Raw genomic sequence first — 18776 nt, forward strand, 5'->3', positions numbered from 1 at the left:
ATGGAGCTAAAATGGAAAGTCTTAGTAAAGTCTTAGGCAAACTATAAATTGCTGGTTAACCTCATTCCAGTCTTCCCACACATGTTTAAGTAATCTGCTTGGATTAACTTCTTTTATTTCTTCGTAATGATTTCTAATAAAGACTTTGCATGAAAAAATTATCTACACATATATTTACTCAAAAATGTTTTTGACATATATACCCCATACTATTCTATGGGTTGCTTCTTTTGAAGATGTTTTGCTCATACCATGAACCAGACATGATTCAATGTATGGGCAGCACACACTGGTAGGAATTTTCTGGGTCTATGAAATGGGCTTAGCAATGTTAGTTTGTAGTTTGCACAGAGGGAACAGCTTATAATGACTGAAATTTGAAAATTGTTCTTGCAAATATCACTACCAAAAAACTCATGTCTTAGAACAAGAAGCCCCCTTATCTTTTTCTTGTATCCATATTATTAAACAAAATCTTACTCCTGAGAATATAAATAGCACAGGCTGCTGTTGAGACCATTTGACCTAAGAGTACTCTTGCTTCTCCTCTTGCAAGGAAAAGTGTCTCTGTCATTATAGAGATAACACTGAATTTGGGCCAATGAACCTCACTAAACAATACTCTAATTTATTCCCTGGCACTGTTGCTCCTCTAGGAAAAGACACAGAGGTCCTAGGACTTTGATCATTTTTTGCCTAATGGAGACAGTCTTACCAAGGAAACTGTAGTTCAGCATGGAATGTATCTCTAGCTCCTGGAACTTGTCACTCTGAAGGACTCAGGGCAGCATTGCAGCAACCCTAGAATCATTCCACCAAGTTTCTTTTCTTCTTGCTCCAAGGGCTCTGACTTCCTTCACAGTTGGTGAGGTTTCCTTGACACTGGCATTCGCCAAGGGATGCCGAGTGCCCTTTAGGGAAGAATCCAGCCAGGAAGATAATAGATGCTAATGTCAGAAGGGGAACCCTGGGGAAAGAATTGGAGAGAATCACCTTGCAAGAAGTGGAGTGCTGTTTCTGTAATTTCCCCATGGAATTGTGATCTGCCCTTGCTGGGGAATGAGGTCAGACAAACGAATTCTCTAGGGTGACTGACAGAAAGGAAGGTTGCAGAGAAAAGAGGGATTTGGGGAGCAAGCTACAATCAGCAAAATTGCACAGAACATGGTATTGTCTGTGTGAGTGTGTTGTGCGCACTTTAACGTTCACAAAATATTAATTGGACTGAAGTTTCTCAGACATAACAATTCCCTAAAGTCTGAATCTTCCATTCTGAATTTGTAGACTCTATCAAGGCATTTTGTCAAGTTCCTAGATTTTTAATTATTTTTTGAGGCCATGCTCCCATTTGTCACATAAGAGACATTCTCTTCATTCTAAGAGGAAAAGACCCATTTCGAAGGGATACTCTTAAAGAGTATATATGGTAGAGGCAACATGATTCAAGAGGAAATAACTCTACCCTACTGAAAAATGGACCACGGATCTGAATAGGTATTTCTCCAAATAAAGAATAGAAAGCATCATTTAATGTATTAAAAGATGCTCAACAACATTAACCATCTGGAATATAGGAATAAAACCCACAATGTTTTACTTATACTTGAATAGGTTTAATAAAAATGTCAGAAAAATAGCAGGTGTTGTCAAGGGCATAGAAGAAATGGAAATTCTCATATAATGTTGGTGTACATGAAAAATGTTACAACCTCTTTGCAAAACAATATTGCAGTGTGTCAAAAAGTTATGTTACAAGATACCTTGAAATTCTACTTCTAAGAATATTTCCAAGAGAAATTAATATAATTTATCTGCACAAGGAAATTTGTATATAGGTGTACTAACAGGTTTCTTCATAAGCACCAAGTTGAAATAATCTGAATATCTATTACTTGATGAGAGTAGACAAATAAAAAATGGCTTAATGAGTGTCATGAAGCATTATTTGTTAACACATTATACAACTAAACTTTAAAATCATTATGTTAAGTGGAAAAATCCAGACAGAAAATATAATGTTGTGCAATTTCACTTATATAAAAGGTCTGAAGAGACAAATCTGTAGAGATAAAACAGATCAAAGAGATTTCTTGGGTCAAAGAAGGGTGTGAGGAGTGGGGAAATTGGGAGTGACTTTTAAAGGGTATTTCTTTGGAGGTGATAAAAAATTTTGAATATTGAATAAAATATAAAGTAATATATGTACAATCCTGTAGATACACTAAAACCCCCTAAACCGTACATTTCAGGAGAACTGTATGACATTTGAGTCATATCTCTATAAACTTTTGTTTAAGGGAACGGAAAGGAAGAGGTTGGCTATTGGAGAGGGATTGCCAAAGCAAAGAACAGCTGATGGGATGAGGAGACAACTCCCAGGAATACTTGCCTAGTTGGGTAAGATGGTTCAATGCTTGCACCCTGCTCAGGCTCAGTGGTGTCAGGAGCCACTAGAGCCACTTTATGGTGGCTGGATCTTCAACCGATTGCTGAAAGCCAACTGAGGGTCACCAAGCAGAGGAAGAAGAGAAGAACCTCCCAGCAAAGAAATAGCCTGTGGGAGGACCAGGGACAGGAGAGCCTGAAGACTGCCACAGAACTCTGAAAGGGACTGCAACATGAACAGATAGGACAAAGTTTGAGAGGAGGGTGCTATACTTAGGGAAAGCTTTGAAGGCTGATAAAGAGAAATTTTCCTTTCTGTTCAAAGCAAGAAAAGTTGTTTTAAGCAATAAGATTTAAATTAGTTATGAAAAGGTGGATTGGCTTAACACCATGAAAAATTGTTTGGAAATAAGGGAGAGATGAACAGGAATATTTGGCATATCATGGTTCAGTTCAGATGACAACAAATGACACCCATGTTTTGATTATTACAGGTGCTTTGATAAGTGAACATATCTGTAATCATGCCATCATTTTTATTGGACACATTGAAGAGCTAACAGCTGTTTTCTGTGTGGTCATTCAGAAAATTGTAAGAGAGTTGAATCTCTCCATTTTCCCTTAATGAAACAAGAAATCCCACTTCTCTACAATTCCCTATACAAATCTTTCTTGGCTCTTGGCCAGTCTCAAATTGGCATTTGTATTGCATCCACCTCCTTAGGACGCCCAGATTTGCTTTTCTCCTCCTGGGATTGCTGCAAGCAAATATCAAAATGCCAAATACTCAACACACCTGATCAGACATAGTTCCTCCATGGATTAACTGGCCTCCGGTTTAGCCTCAGGTTCTTATTCAACAAGTGTTGTTTGGAGCAGCTCCTCTTTCAGGGGGTTGTTGTGAGCATTAAGTAAAATTATTTCATTAAAGAGCTGAGGACTGAGTCTGGTATATGTCAAGTGTCCAATAAAAGCTAACTATTACCAAAATCATACTTATCAGTATTATTAACAAAAAAGCAAAGTCCCACACTTCCAGTGTCTGGTAACTTCAGTATTTTAAAAGTCCCTCCCTGAGCTAACCTCTATTCTTCCATGTCTTGCACAAAAAATCATAGATTGAATTGCTGCCTCTGAGGCTCAAGAGAAGGGATGCTGTGGTGGGATGGTGGGACAAGTCAAGCAGACCTGCTTAGTATTTATGCATCTATTGTCTTTTTCCTGTGGAAAAAGATTTACTCCTCAAATGTTCTCTGCGCACTTCATTCAAGCCTACCTATGGAATCATGACTGGCTTCTGGGGTTTCTTCACCCTATGCAATCACACAGATTCTATGAGTTTATATGCCCCCCACCAGCTTTATTCAGTGCTCTGCTCTCACTATCTTGAAATTTTTTTTTATAATTTTTAAACAATGGGTCCTGCATTTTGCTTTGCACTGGGCCCTATAAATTATGTCATGATTCTTTTCAAATATAGCCCTGCCATCCCTCTCACTACTGACAAGCAAGGAAGTGGTGATGGTAGGAAAGACTAACTCTGCACTGCTTTAGAATCTGCAAGAAAAACATGGCATGTACTGTGACCATAGGCATATACATCATCTTCTAAGCAAGGATGGGTGGTCGAGGTTAAGATGAAAGTACCCACAGTAAGAGTTAAAAGGGAATCAAGAATCACACTTTCAACATGCTCACTCTCAGTCTCTTTCTGTCTCATTCCTTCCCTCCCAGTCTTTCTACCCTCTAAGCCAACTCTCATGCAAAGGTGTTCAGTTCCCCAGTAACTGTTTAGGCTGAGAACTGTGGCCAAGTCTATATTCATTTCCCAGGGTTGCCATAGTTTGTACCATAGCCTGGATGGCTTGAATAACCAATGTTCATTATTGAACATTATTGAAGGCTAGAAGTCCAAGATCAAGGTTTGGCAAAGTTGTTTTCCTCTATTCTTGGATTGCAGATGGCCATCTTTTTTCCTTCATGTATATTAGTGTTTTTCTTCTTTTTAAAATAAAGAGAGGATACGTGGGATTAGGGTCTACTCTAAAGACCTCTTTTAACTTAATTACTATCTTTAAGGACCTCATTACCAAATACAGTCACATTAAGAGGTATCTGGGGTCAGGGTCTCAATATTTGAATCTGGAAATGCAATAGTTAATTTTATGGCACGACTTGACTGCATGCTGAGATGTCTATATATCTGACCAAAAATTGGTGCCTGGAGGGTCCTTCTGGATGAAATTAGCATTTGAATCAGTGGACTCTGTAAATCAGTTTGCCTTCCCCGTGTGGGTGGGCATCATCTAATCTACTGAGGACCAAATTAGAACAAAAATGTTGCCGAGGAAGGGAGAAATTGACCCTTCCAGAGCTGAGACATTCATCTTCTCCTGCCTTCAGGGCTTGCAGTTCTGGTTCTCAGGCCCTCCCAGCTTGACTATTATACCATCTTCCCCTCTGGGTCTTCAGTTTGCAGGAGGCAGATTATAGGGTTTCTTAGCCTCCATCATGTGTGAGCAAATTTCTTATAATCAATCTCTTTGTGTATGTAGGAAGAACATTTTAGTTCTAGAACCTTGACCTCATGATGAGATGATATGTATGTGGGTGTGTATATGTGTTGAAAAAAGTAATCACAGAAAGATTTTCTTTTCAACCTTTGAAATAAGTCCAACAGGTCCACATTAATTCCTGATTCTCTACCATGTTCCTCTACTACCACAGTTTTATAACATCCAATGAAACTAGATATATACATGAGTACATTAAGAAAGAACAAGGAAGCTCTGCAATTCCAGTTCCAGCTTTCCCCTTCTGCAGTGGAGATGTTTTCCTATATGGCTGCAAGGAAGAGATGAAAAAAACATGTAAGACACTTAACACAGTGGTGCTTTATACATAAATAATAACTGGTATTAAATGCTAGATCTGCAACTCTCACCTGGTGCTGCTAGACCTAGTTATTCAGTCTGGGAATTATGGGAAACAGTCTCTCACAAACTCTGCAGCCTTTAGTAGAGATGGTTTTTAGAGTTATCCTATTGTTGCTATGTTGATGATATTTACTGGTTTAAAATGATACAATCGATGAACAACAGAATGACAGTGACAGTGAAAATGATACAGAGGGCTGAACCAGTCAGCATACCCACCAGCAGTGAAGAAGGATCCTCCCAGAATGGGAGATGCATGCTGATAGTAGACTATAGACTAAACATGATTGCCAATCAATGCCTCTTTTGCAAACCACAGCACCCAAAAGGAGAGAGAGAACAAAAGGGAATGTCCTGCCACAGAGGCAGGGTGGGGTGGGGGGATGGGGTGTGGGAGGGATACTGGGATCAGCGGTGGTGGAAAATGGGCACTGGTGGAGGGATGGGTATTCGATCATTGTATACTTGAAACCCAAGCACAAAAATTTGTACGTCTACAACTGTACCTCATGGTGTTTCACTAATAAAAAAAAAAGTGAAAGACGCATTGCAATGTAAAGGATTATTTTCAAAAGTCGAACTTGACCTAAATGATCTATCAAATTGCCTAGGATGGGGAAAAAATTAATTAACTGAGATGCACCACTGCTTCAGGAGAGATGGTACTTTTGGTCAGTTCTGAGCTCTGCCAGCCCCTCTCCCCCAGCAGACCACCACAGCTCCTACTCCATGGAAACCACATGGATGGAAAGGCAGCTTTCAAAAATGTGGCATCACAGGAGATGCAAGAGTGTGGAGTATCAATGCCTTTTTTACAAACCACAGCACCCAAAAGGAGAGAGAGAACAAAAGGGAATGCCCTGCCACAGGGGCTAGGTGAGATGGAGGGGGTGGAGGGGGATGGGGGGGATAATGGGATCATTGGTGGTGAAGAATGGGCACTGGTGAAGGGATGGGTACTCGATCATTGTATAACTGAAACCCCCAAATTTGTAAGTCTACAATTGTACCTCAAGGTATTTCACTAATAAAAATTTTAAAAAAATTGATACAGAATATCAGGTGTTTGACTTTACACCTCTGTGTGTGTGTGTAACTCACCACTCTCACCACCAGTGTTCAAGTGCCATCCCCCTACTCCCAAGGACACCCCTCCTCGTTCTTCCCACCCCTGCACTCCTTTCCCTGAAGTGCCTATCAGAACTGTCACTGAGTTTTGGAGCTGATTTTGTGTCACTTCGCTTGATTTAGTTATTTACGCTCAACATATGAAGGAAACTATCGCATAATTGGCCTTCACTTTCAGGGCAAAGTATTCAAGTCTTCTTTGGGAATCAATCAGTGCCCCTTGATCAGTCAGATTCTTAGTTCAGCACAGGATTTACCTGACTTTCTTAATGAGTTTGGAACTATCACATTGGTTGCCTGATTTTTATGTTAGTATTGATTACTTGCCTTCAGACCTATGAGGTGGGCCAGTAGTTATTTTTATAACCTGGTATATTTACATAGATCTCTATATATAGATATACGCATATTTGTATAAATATTCTTATATGTGTGTGTATATGAACTATGGTCATGGGTTAGAAACACTTTTTGCTTTTCTGGGGAATGGACTCTCTTCCTCCCTCTCCTCACACTGAGGGAAAATTTAATTTGTTAGACTAGTTGAAATGACTGAGTTTTGCATATGTTAATATTTCATTACTCTTTGAAAGTGCAGATAATGACATAGAAAGTGAATGATAGCCTCCTGTTCTTCCAGTAACTCTTCCATAATAAGAGCTGTGGGACACAACCTGTGGGACTTATTTTTTTTAGATGTCATGAATCAAACCAGGGCCACACACATGCAAGGCAAATGGTATATAATCAGGCCATACACCCCATGGAAATTTTAAAGATATTTGTTTCCATTATCTTGGCAGAATTTTAGATTTAAAACAAATGCTTTAGAAGACTTTTTTGAATCATTTTTTTACAGCATCTATAGCCATTCCTGATTCTTTCCACTTGTTTTAGCTTACACTCCTTTTTTCATTCTCCACGGCATCTAGAGGGAGTCATGTGACACCATGCTGACCAATAAGGATTAAGCAAAGGCCTTATGGGAGCAATTGATGTTACTAGAAAATGGCTTAATTTATGGATAAAACAGAAGATTCTGGTAACACTAGCCACCCTCCTTTCACCTGCACTAGTTGCCCATGAGTGTCTGGGACTGCAACAGTCTTCTTAGGTGATAAAAATAGCAAAGGCGGCAGAATGGAGATATGAAGAGACTGAGACATTTTTTTCAGGGAAACCAATACTCTAAATTCCTTGTTGAGGAATTGAGAAACACAAACTTCAATCTTCTTAAGTCTACATAGACAGTTTTTCTGATGCTTGTGGTTATTTGCATTTCTTTCAGCATATAGTCCAAGGGACACCCTCAGTGCCTTAAGGAGTACTTTTGAGGAAATAGTTTTAAACTATAATGTAGAACAATGTTTATCGATTAGAAGCCATATGTATCTTCTGTGCATATGGCTATTTCAGGATATTTCAGAGAGGGATTGGGGCAGAGTAATAATGGAATAAACAGAGCACCATAGAACAAGAGTAGGGAGCCTAATGGTAGAACAAGGAGGTCATGGGAAGGGAATAGGTAGAAGATATAATTTTTATTTGCTTTTGTTTGGGGGTCACATCTAGTGCTGCTCAAGGTTTTCTCTGACTCTGTGCTCAGGGATCACTTCTAGGGGTCTCAGGGGACCATGTGAATAATGAGGATCCAACTCAGGTTGGCCTGGTGTCAGGCACTGTACTATTGCTCCAGACCCCAAAAGAGTATAATGGAGTTGTTCCTGTCTCTGCAGTCAGGGGTCCCACCTAAAAGTGCTTGAGGGACCAAATGTGATGCCTGGGATTGTCTAAAGCAAGTGCCTTAACCCCTGTGTTATCTTACTAGTTTGAAAAATCACATTTTTTAGTGAGAAAGCTGAAAGAAAATGATGGGTTTGGGAATGAAGAGGAGATGAGTTAGAAAGTGGAGCCCCGGGTGATTGCAAACATAGTACTGATTTTTTTTTTTTGCTTTTTTTTTTTGGGTCACACCTGGCAATGCACAGGGAATTACTCCTGGTGGTGCTCAGGGGACCATATGGGATTCTGGGAATTGAACCGAGATTGGCTGTGTGCAAGGCAAATGCCCTACCCACTGATTATTGCTCCAGCCCCCCCATAGTACTGATTTTGAAGGAATCTCTGCCATTTTGAAGAGGACCATCATTTCCACCTGTGCATGTGGTTTTATTAATTAAAATTCCTGCATGCTGTTGAGTCACTGGAGCCATACAACATAAGCAATGTAACACTCAACAGTTTGCAGAGTGTTTTGATTTGTTTCCCCAATATCTTCTTATGGGGCAGGCTATTTTGAAATTCAGCAAAGTAATAGAGAGCAGAGGACACAGGGAGTGGGTGGATTGACTGAGATGCACGACAATGCCCCAAAGAAGTGCTTTTGGGGAAGAAGCTTCAGTTCACTGATCAGGAAGGCAGGAGTGATTATGTAACAAAGGAATCCTCGGAGTCCTCCTTGGCTGATGCAGGCTGGTGGGAAATGATCAGTTTCTGGTGAATAAGGACAGGAGCACAGCTGATATGTGGCCTCCCACAAGGGCATCCAACTTCCCTGAAGCCTCCTGCCAGTACAGCCAGCTTCACATCCCCTGTGGAAATACAGGGCAGAGGCTGGCAGGCTCTGGGTGATGAATGTGCTCCTGCTTCCCCACCTTTCTTCTTCTCTCTATGTGTCTGGTCACAGGGGGTATCATTCTTCATGTCAGCTGCAGGCTCACACTGATGGATGAGCTAAGCATGGCTGCTTTCTCAGTGCACCTGTTTCCTCCAACCCCCACCTTGGGGGCTGACACTGTAGCCTCAGCTTTCATGCCAGTATACATGAGGATGCTGGATGGAATTGAGGGCAGCACAGCCAGACCGGAAGAATGTGATGGGAGTGTGCAGTTCTATGCCACAGCATCTCCTGGTGGCTCCTGAACAAGGCTGGGAGGGCAGAGTGTAAGGAGTCGAAGGATGAACTAAGATCTCTGTGTTCCCTCTTGAGGCTGGCATTGGACAGCCTGGTTCCCTCAGTTAAGTTTTCCATGTTTTGAACTTTATTCCTAATTTTAAATAAAATGTAAGTCTCAAACTTGTTATATCTTTTTTATGAGTATCTCATACAATCACCAAGTGAAATATCTAGAATGTGAGTTCATCTATCTAACACCACAGATTGCCAACAATTAGATGTCATATCTATAAATATATATCTTAAAGTATAAGATTCTGTATTCTAGGGCCATCAAGTATGATAGACAGTCCAGGGAGGCAGTAAAACAGAGAAGGTGCTTGCTTTGCACTTGATCAACCCAGATAAGATCTCTGGCACCACACACAGTTCCCTATACCCACCAGGAGTAATCTTTGAGCACAGAATCAGAAATAATCTGTAAGCACCATCTACTGTTGCCCTTAAACAAGAAGGGTGATTAGAACTAATAAAGCAGATAAAACATTAAAAAGCATGTGATCATATGGCATCTTCCCTCACTCCAAAAATTTTACTTCTGGTTACTTAATTTAGTTCTCTTTTAAATTCTTTCCTTTTCACCATCATCTCTTCTGTTAGGGGAAGTGAGAGCCTCAATCAATTAAGGTTGAATTCCTTCCTGATACTGTTTTCTGTGATCTTGCATGGGTTTGGGAAGGATCATGAGACTATTTGGGAGATGTAGACACAGGTTCTCTTCCTTGTCAAGGTTATCCCAGATTCCTGAGCTCAGCCCTTTATCTCTTTACCATTCTCTTCTGCAGTAGAAGTTTGAACCATATCCAGGACACATCATAGGTGCACAGAGTGAATTTGTCCCAGATGAAATCATTGAGTAGCCTTGATGGAGCTACCAAACTCATTGATCAACCTCTTGCATCCCCAACACAGACAGAGTCAGCATTGTCCCCCTTCTGAATTCAGTATCTCTCCAATATACACATGACTTTGGTGTCCTTAGAAGGATGAACCATGAGGAATGTTCAGTGCAAGTGAAGAAAAACAGATGAAAAATCCCATTGTCTTACTCTGTCCAGAGATTCTCTCGATCAGAGACACTTTCAGCAGATAAAATAAGATTAGAAGTGACTAGTACTGCACAGTCACTCAATGCCCAAAAGACTTCCAAATGTAAAATACCTCTCTTTACAATATATTAATAAGGAATACCATCATCCTCATTTGCAAGTGAGAAAACCAAGGCTCAGAGAGGTGGAAGAACTTTGCTCAAGTCACAACACTAGTAGGATACAAAGCCAGATGAACCTGGGCAGTTAGTGTGCTGAGCCCACTGGCTTCACCTCGATGCACATCTGTTTTGTGCCTGTGTGTCTGGATGCATCTACAAAGCAGAATCTCACTTGGCTGGTAATAACCTGCCCTTCTCCACTCTCTATGCAAAGGCCCTTGTGTTGGAAAGTAGCAGGCCCTTGAGGCACAACATGAAAGAACTGATGAATGAGCCCATCATCTCTGAATACAAAGTGAGTTTATAGAAAGAGAATTTAGTGAAAGCAAACACACAGAGTTTATTAAAAGGAAAGGGGGAGACTTCACAGGGATAGGAGTGGCAGGAGAGCAGTTGCCCCAAGTGGCCCTAGTATGTGAGTTCTGATTCCCCTTTATAGTGAAGGGGTGGGACATTTGCTTGAAGGGCTGGGTTGTAGGTTATCTTTCCCTGGAAAGCTCAACCTCATACCAGCAACTGAGCTTCCTCTCTTCTCTGTTCTTTTATGGCAAACTTGGATCTGTCGTGTTGGTTTTGAACAAGGTGCAGATTATGAGAGAGTCCCTAGTCTGAAGATTAGGTGAAATAGGGCTATTGGTTTTGTTGTGAGTTTTTAGTTTTGTAATGTGAAAGAAAAGGGGCTCCACCTTTACTAAGACTGGAGAACATAGAGCCTTTCCATCAGCAGTCCTGTGGCAGGAAATGTTTCTGCAGGAGATAGGAGAAAAGTTGGGGTTTCTCCAAGCCTAGATTCTTGAATCCTCTTTTTAATAAGACACCCAGACACCACCCATATCCCCAAACCAACCCTGTTGTTGCCTAAGTGTTATTTTCTGCCCCTGTCACTTGGATCTATGGATCTCTGTTCAGGAACTGAGATTTCATAGTAGACCAAACTAAATTGTTACAAAACTAATAGCTGCTACAAGGCTTGCACCTGCCATGTCAAAGCCAAGGACATCAGACTATGCAGATTTTTACAAAAATCTATGAATTATTTTATTATATTGAAAACTGCCACTCTCTCATTTTATTAGGTGAGAGCACTGAACATCACAAGGGGTTTATGACTTAGTCCAGGTCAGATTTACATGTAGTTAACACACACATCTGACTGCATCTGAGAGTTGGGAAGGAGATCTTAGTAGAAAAATTGGCCAGGCTTAGCCTTTGTACTTCTGAAAAAACAACCCAAGTATACTCACATTATCAATGTCAAATGACTCAAACTCTGTGGATCTATAGATTTCATCCAGGAATACAGTATGAAGCAACTTCTTATGGGGCTAACTTTTCCAGGCCAATCCCAAAGTGGCCTAGTAGTAGAACATCCTCTCGATTCCTAAATCCTTGATCAAAGTTATATAATCCTTTAAAAGTCCTGGCACAGAGGTTTTTATTCTATGTGTCTGCACTTAATATAGTACAAGAAAAATGGATATAATTTGTCAAATTAGTTGAATGATACTTTGTTTATAATGAGAGAAGATAGCTATACTACATTATTGGAATTACAAAGTCACCATCATTGGAATCCATGGATTTTCTTCCTCAACACCTGCACCAGGCACACTGGTCTTTTATTTATTTTATTTTGCTTTTTGGGTCACACCCAGCGATGCTCAAGGGTTACTCCTGGCTTTGCACTCAGGAATCACTCCTAGCAGTGCTCGGGGGACCATATGGGATGCTGGGAATCAAACCCAGGTAGGCCGCATACAAGGCAAACACCCTACCCGCTGTGCTATTGCTCCAGCCCCTCACACTGGTCTTTTATAATGATTATTCAGTTACTCAAATATACAGTTACTCAAATGTGCAATTGTCTTTCCTACTCAAAGGCATTTTTCACATGCTTTCTATTTCTCCCATACCATATTCAAAGTGTTTAGAACCTTCCATCTTCCCTAATCCCAAATATACACACAAGTATCTATATAAGTGGGAACAGAAAAAACACACACATGCACACACATACAAAAGCTGAAAAAATAGGCATGTAAATACATGTGCATGCATCCAGAAAGCAAAAATTGATTAATTCATACATGTCCATGCTTTCCAAATATCAGTTCGCTTTTTCTTTTCAGGAGAGTCTTATCAAGGTCCATATACTTATATAATTGTATAGAAAATGTTTCATTCTTTCACTGTGTTTCTGTGAGACAGGTAGTACCTTATTACATCACCTAAATCTGTTGAACTTGGGCCATCCAGGTTGGAATTCCAACATCCTTACTGCCTGCGGTACCTCTCTGCACCTTAACTTTTCCTTATATAAAATGTCAAATAATATGAATTATCCCTTAGGGTTATAATAAAGATTAAGTGAATTAATACATTGACAGCACTTAAAGCATTGCTAAAAACCCTTACCCAATGCTGGTGGGAATGTTGACTGTCCAAGCTTTTCTGAAAAATAGTAATGGGCATTCTTCAAAAAAAAACTATTAAAAGAGCTTTCATATGATTCAGCAATTCTGCTTCTTGCCATCTACATCAAGGACTCAAAAACTCTAAAAAGACATTTGCACATCTATGTTCATTGCAGCACTCTTTACAATAGTCAGTCTCTGGAAAAAAAAACAGGTGTCCAAGAATTGATTACTGGATAAAGAAATCATGGTATACATACATAACAGAATACTACTATTCTATACAAAAAGACAAAATCATGCAATTTTCTGCTGGATGGATTTGGAAAGTATGATGTTGAGTGAAGTCTGTCAGAAGAAGGGGAACAGACACAGAATTATCTTTCTCATAAGTGGACTATAAAGAAACATAGTAGGGGCTTCAAGGATAGTGGAGATAAGGACCAGGAGGATTGCTTCACAGCTTGGAAAGCAACCTCACATGCTGGGGGGAAAGGAAAGCAGCTTAGGTAGAGAAGGAAACACCAAGTAAAGGATGCTCAGAGGGCCTGCTTAGAATGGGAGATGTGTGCTAAAAATAAACTATAGGCCCAACCTGATGACCACTTAATACCTATATTGCAAACCACAACACCTAAAAGGAGAGAGTAAATGGGAATGCCCTGCCATAGAGGTCGGGGGTGATGGGGTGGGAATGGTGGGAGAGATAATGGGAATATTGGTGGTGGTAAATACGCACTAGTGGAGGAATGGGTACTTGATCATTGTGTGACTGAAACATAAGCACCAAAGTTCATAAGTCTGTAACTATGCCCCACAGAGATTCATTAAAATAAATGAATAAAGTCAGTAAAAAAAAGAATAAACATATTGGGGTTTTCTATTGCCCAAAGACAATAGAACCAGAGAACTTGTCATCAATATGACCAGTATGTATGTTTGTGTGTATGCATCTATCTGTATGTATGTATGCAAGTGTGCACATACTGTGTTTCTATGTATGGGTGTGTACATATATGCATATGTGTGCAAATGTGTCTATATGAATACCTGTGCAAGTATGTTTATGTCTAAGTATGTTTCTTGATATATAGCATATCAAGCAATTATCAAGAGGTTAAGGCCCCATAGCTTAGTCACGAATCAATTAGCAGTGACTATTTTTATCTCTAAGAATCCAAAAATTCTAATTTCTGGACATCAACTAGAGGAGCTTACCATTTCTACCCCAAGCAAAATGTCAGGAGGTGAGCATTTTCTCGCAGAAAGATCTCTGGATATTTCCCCAGACTGTTGTTTGTGTGAAAAGGTGAGAGCTGTGCTACAGTATCAAGCATCCTGCTTGCATCAAGTCTAAAAGAAGAGCAAGGGTGGCACGTGTGGGTGCTCCCTTTCCTTGTCAGAAAAGGAACACTGATTTCTACTTGTGGTTCATCAACCAGAAATCTATCTGGTGGCCCTTGACAAGGAATGAGACTCTGAACACATATTTTCATCCCCCTTTCATCACAGCAGAGGCAGGCAAGAGAAGAAGGATGAGGACCGTTTGGAGACCACCCGCTGCTCTAAGTTTAGGTGGCCCCAACCCCATAGTGGTCCTTCAAAACATACACTTTTCCTCTCTTCCAGCACGGTCGTTGGGAACAAATGTTATCTTTGTTTGCCCCCATCTATCCTAGGGTGAGCACAGTCGACACACAGCATGTTTGACCTCCCACACTGAAACACTCTCCCCTCTCACATTGCCATTAGAAAATACAAAGAGTATGAGGAATTGGCTTATATTTGCCCAATTTTTCAAGAAAAGTATGTGTTTTTTACCAGCATCAGATGTCACTCATTAGATGGACTCTGAGTCCTTCGTTTTATCTCTGCTGAAACTCAAGTTGGCATGCACTTAAAAACTCATCAGACCATGCTGAATATAGAAGACATTCCTCTGATTTATGCTGAAGGAAGAACAATTCTTTTTCTTTATGAGTTTAGATTTATGAACTATATCTCCTCCTTCCCCCAACACACATTATTTTAATGTTCTTTTGATATATATCTCTGTATATTATCCATTTCTTTTATTTTCATTTAATTACTTCACAGACTATTTTTAGCTTGTAGACTAAATTTTTGGAAAGGAATAAAAGCCCACCTGGTGCCTGAAGTTGGCAGAATCCACTGGCTGCCATTCCTCTGTATGTATCTCTAAATCTTTGGAGATCCCCATCTCTAAAGCAGGGTGGGTCAAGTTCCCCCTTGGATTTGTCTTCTTTCTTCTTCCCCCCTTCACCTCCTCCTCTTCCTCCTCTTCCCTCTCTTCCTCTTCCTTCTCCTCTTCTCCTTCTCTTCCTCTTCCTCCTCCTCCTCTTCCTCTTCTTCCTCCTCCTCTTCCTCTTCTACCTCATCCTCCGTCCTCCTCCGTCCTCCCTTCTCTTCCTCCTCCTCCTCCTCCTCCTCCTCCTCCTCCTCTTTTTCTTCTTCTTCTTCTACACTCTAGGGGATTCTCAGAGAAGTGGGTGCAGTACTTAGATTCAGTGATTCTTGAGAAGTGTCAGAACTTCTCCAGCAGTATTTGAGGGCCATAATAGCTGGGGAGGTTTTGGGGATACTTGGGTCGGGGAGCAAGACGTACTAGGCACTAAATTTATGGTATTGCACCTGCTTGGCATTTTCTCTACTACTTGGCATCTGCTCTACTACTTGGCATCTGCTCTACTACTTGAGCTCTCCCTAGTCCTCTACTTGGCTTTATTACACTTTAAAAGTATTTCTCAACCTTAGTAGGATCTGTACTATATGTAATTGGTTACTAATAATAGACCTTACAGATGCTTTACTTCTTTGCATTTTGAAAAACTGAACAAATTCATGTCTGTGAGTGAGTGTGTGTGTGTGTGTGTGTGTGTGTGTGTGTGTATGTTAGCGGTGAGTGGGGGAAGCAGAGGTTCATTCTGGCTGTGAGATTGGTACCAACTGCCACCAGAAACTTGTTTTCCCTGTTCTATTTTTTTCCCAAAAAGCAGTAGTAGCATTGGGATGACTACAAAGTGTTCATCAATTTAATAACTTTATTGAGCCACTATTGAGTGCCAAGCACTTACCCCAGTTTGGGAGATATAGAAAGAAAAATGTAAATATGATTCCGGACTTCATAATGCTTACAACCTGATGATGAAATAGTCAGAAAATGAGATCTAAGGCAAGTTATTAAAGGTAAAGGCAAGTTATTAGACCACTAAAAAGCACTTCATTAACCTGTCATTACTGAACATAACCAACCACTTCCAAAGCCCTGGGGTTGACAGCAGCTGACATTTATTTCTCTCTCACTCATAGTCTGCCAGACAGCAGAGGCCCTGCTGATCTCAGCTGGACTTGGCCTCAGGTTGTAGCTCTAGTTGAAGTTTGCAACATGAGTCTCTCATCCTCCTTGGTTCAGTGGATCCCCATTTCATAGTAACTACTGAGACATCGAGAAAGACCAGGTCACCTACACACACTGAAAGCTCCTGCTCACCCATATTTGCTAAAGTCCATCAGCCAAAATAAGTCACAGGGGCAAGACTAATGCCAGTAGAATGGGGAGAATACAGGAATAGGAGACAAATACATGCTATATAATAATAAAACCTATCACAATAAGGAAATGACAGGAGTGAGTTGAGGGGGCTATTTCATATAACTTGGTTACAAAAGACCTCTTTGGCAGGAGTCTAGGAGTATTGATACCGAGAAGAAATCTGTCCATGCAGAAGGAATAATGGTTCACTTGGCAAAGACCTACAAATGCAAAGATTCTGATGCAGGAAAGAATTCGGTGTGTCCCTGGCCTAATTATGCAACCTGTAGTTCTGATGATGAGCAGGGAGGAGTACAGAAAGTACAGAAGTAGTTTAGGCCAGGGTCTATAGGGATTAGGGACTTGGATTTTAGCCTAATCCCTGTATAATGGGAAAGTCACAGAAGAATTTTAAGATATGGAATGACATAATCTAACTTGAAGTTTCTAAAGGTTCTTGTACTTGCACCAAAAAGCAAGGATCAGATGATTGATAAAATAAAAAAATATCTAAGTTAGAAAATGCACTTCCAAGGACAATGGTCTTAGTAAGACGGCAACCTCATAAACAGAAAAGAATGAACTGATTGGCCATATAAACAGCAGGCACAGTCTCCCAAAACTTATTGCAATACTTTTCATCTTGAAAAACCAAGAATTTCTCTCCTACAGATTTGTTAGGCATTTCATAAAAATTGAAGTGTACAACTAGGGTGTGTCCCAACTGTGAGCACCATCTGTTATACAAATATGAAAGGAAAGAATGCAGTGTCCTTGTGTAGCTAGACATGGAGGAATATATCACCCATGAGAGACTGTGGCTCTCCCTGTTTTGAGAGAGAAACTACATTTATGCCAATGTCATACTCAGCCTTGGGGAGGGGTGATAAAATCCAGATGTTGGTACAATAAAGCCTTCCTCAAGAGAATCCATGCAAATGTCTTGGACAGAAAGTTCAGTTTCACAGACCACTGAGTTCAGGAGAAGACACATCCAGTCATGGGTCATTCGCACAGCTGGGCTTAGCATTCCATCCAGGAGGTTAATAGTGGTCAAGTGCATTCTCTTTATGATTTAAATATCCTCTTTGTTTTGTTGATTTCAGAGTAGAATCTGCAGAGCAGAATGAAGAAGTGGTCCAGTGGTTCTGTAGGGTTGTGGTTTTTTTGCTTCTTCAGAACAAGGAACTCCCTGCACCTAACTCCAAACCCTCCTGTTTTTTCCAGTTTGGGGAAAAAAAACATCTGCAGGTGTTCATCACGGGATTGTTCTTGACTGATCTCTAAGTTAGACCACCTGGATCCTTGCAGCCGCATCCTTTTCAGAGTGTACCTGGGACTGGCCCTGCAGGGATTTATCCACTCCAGTGATTTATATCTAACTCTGAGAACCTGCTCTCCTTTTTGACGAGAATGCTCTTTCTGTTAAGAAACTTGGCTTGATGCTTCACAGGCTTGTCTTCAGATGAAGCAAGACATATGTCCACAGTGGGAAGCATGCATTAAACACAGAAACCTCTCTGGATTATGATTGGCCTGCTCTATATAGAAGATATTTGGCAAGCATTTATAGAAGCCAAGTTCAGACATAGAGAATTAATCAAATGTGAGACCATCTTTAGTTTTCATGGATGGACCCTTCTTATCTTCTAGATCTCATTCAGGTGTCACCTTCAATAAGAATCCTTCCTTGACAATTCTATCAGAGGCAGAACACCTCTGTGTCTTTAATCTGATTATAACAATATGTTTTCTCATTGTGGCATTTGCAAAATCTTACTTCTTTGTGTATTTTTTTATGCCTATCCTACTTAGACTATAAACTTAGTAAAATCTGAGTTCTCCTCTTTCTCTGTATCCTGCCACTTAACCCAGAATCTCACACTGGAGGACATTTGATGGTTGCATGGATAAATGAATAAAAAATGTGGGACATGCATAGAAGAAACAAGGACCATTTTTTATTGATAATATATTTCCCTATTTCAGAACTGACATGCTCCTCTGAAACCTTTCCAACTCAATGCTATTGTTGCAATAAATGACAAGTTTGAGGACTGAAGTCCCTTGAGTCACAGCAAAGAGTTGGAGAGAGCAGACAGGTCTATAATGAAGTTGTCACTTTGTCTCAAATCAATGCAGACCATAATGTGGAAGCAGGTTTGGCATCTTCCATCTTGTGTCAGGAAGGACT

The 18776-nt window shown here is 40.4% G+C and overlaps 1 protein-coding gene across 3 annotated transcripts in view; it reads left to right on the plus strand.

The window, feature by feature from the left end:
* The window catches only part of KAZN (kazrin, periplakin interacting protein), a 1209760-nt gene that overhangs the window by 425244 nt on the left and 765740 nt on the right, over nucleotides 1–18776 (plus strand). The gene's annotated exons all lie outside the window — the stretch shown is intronic.

This window comes from Sorex fumeus, unplaced genomic scaffold, assembly GCF_029834395.1.
Source record: "Sorex fumeus unplaced genomic scaffold, SorFum_2.1 ptg000047l, whole genome shotgun sequence".
NCBI lineage: Eukaryota > Metazoa > Chordata > Mammalia > Eulipotyphla > Soricidae > Sorex > Sorex fumeus.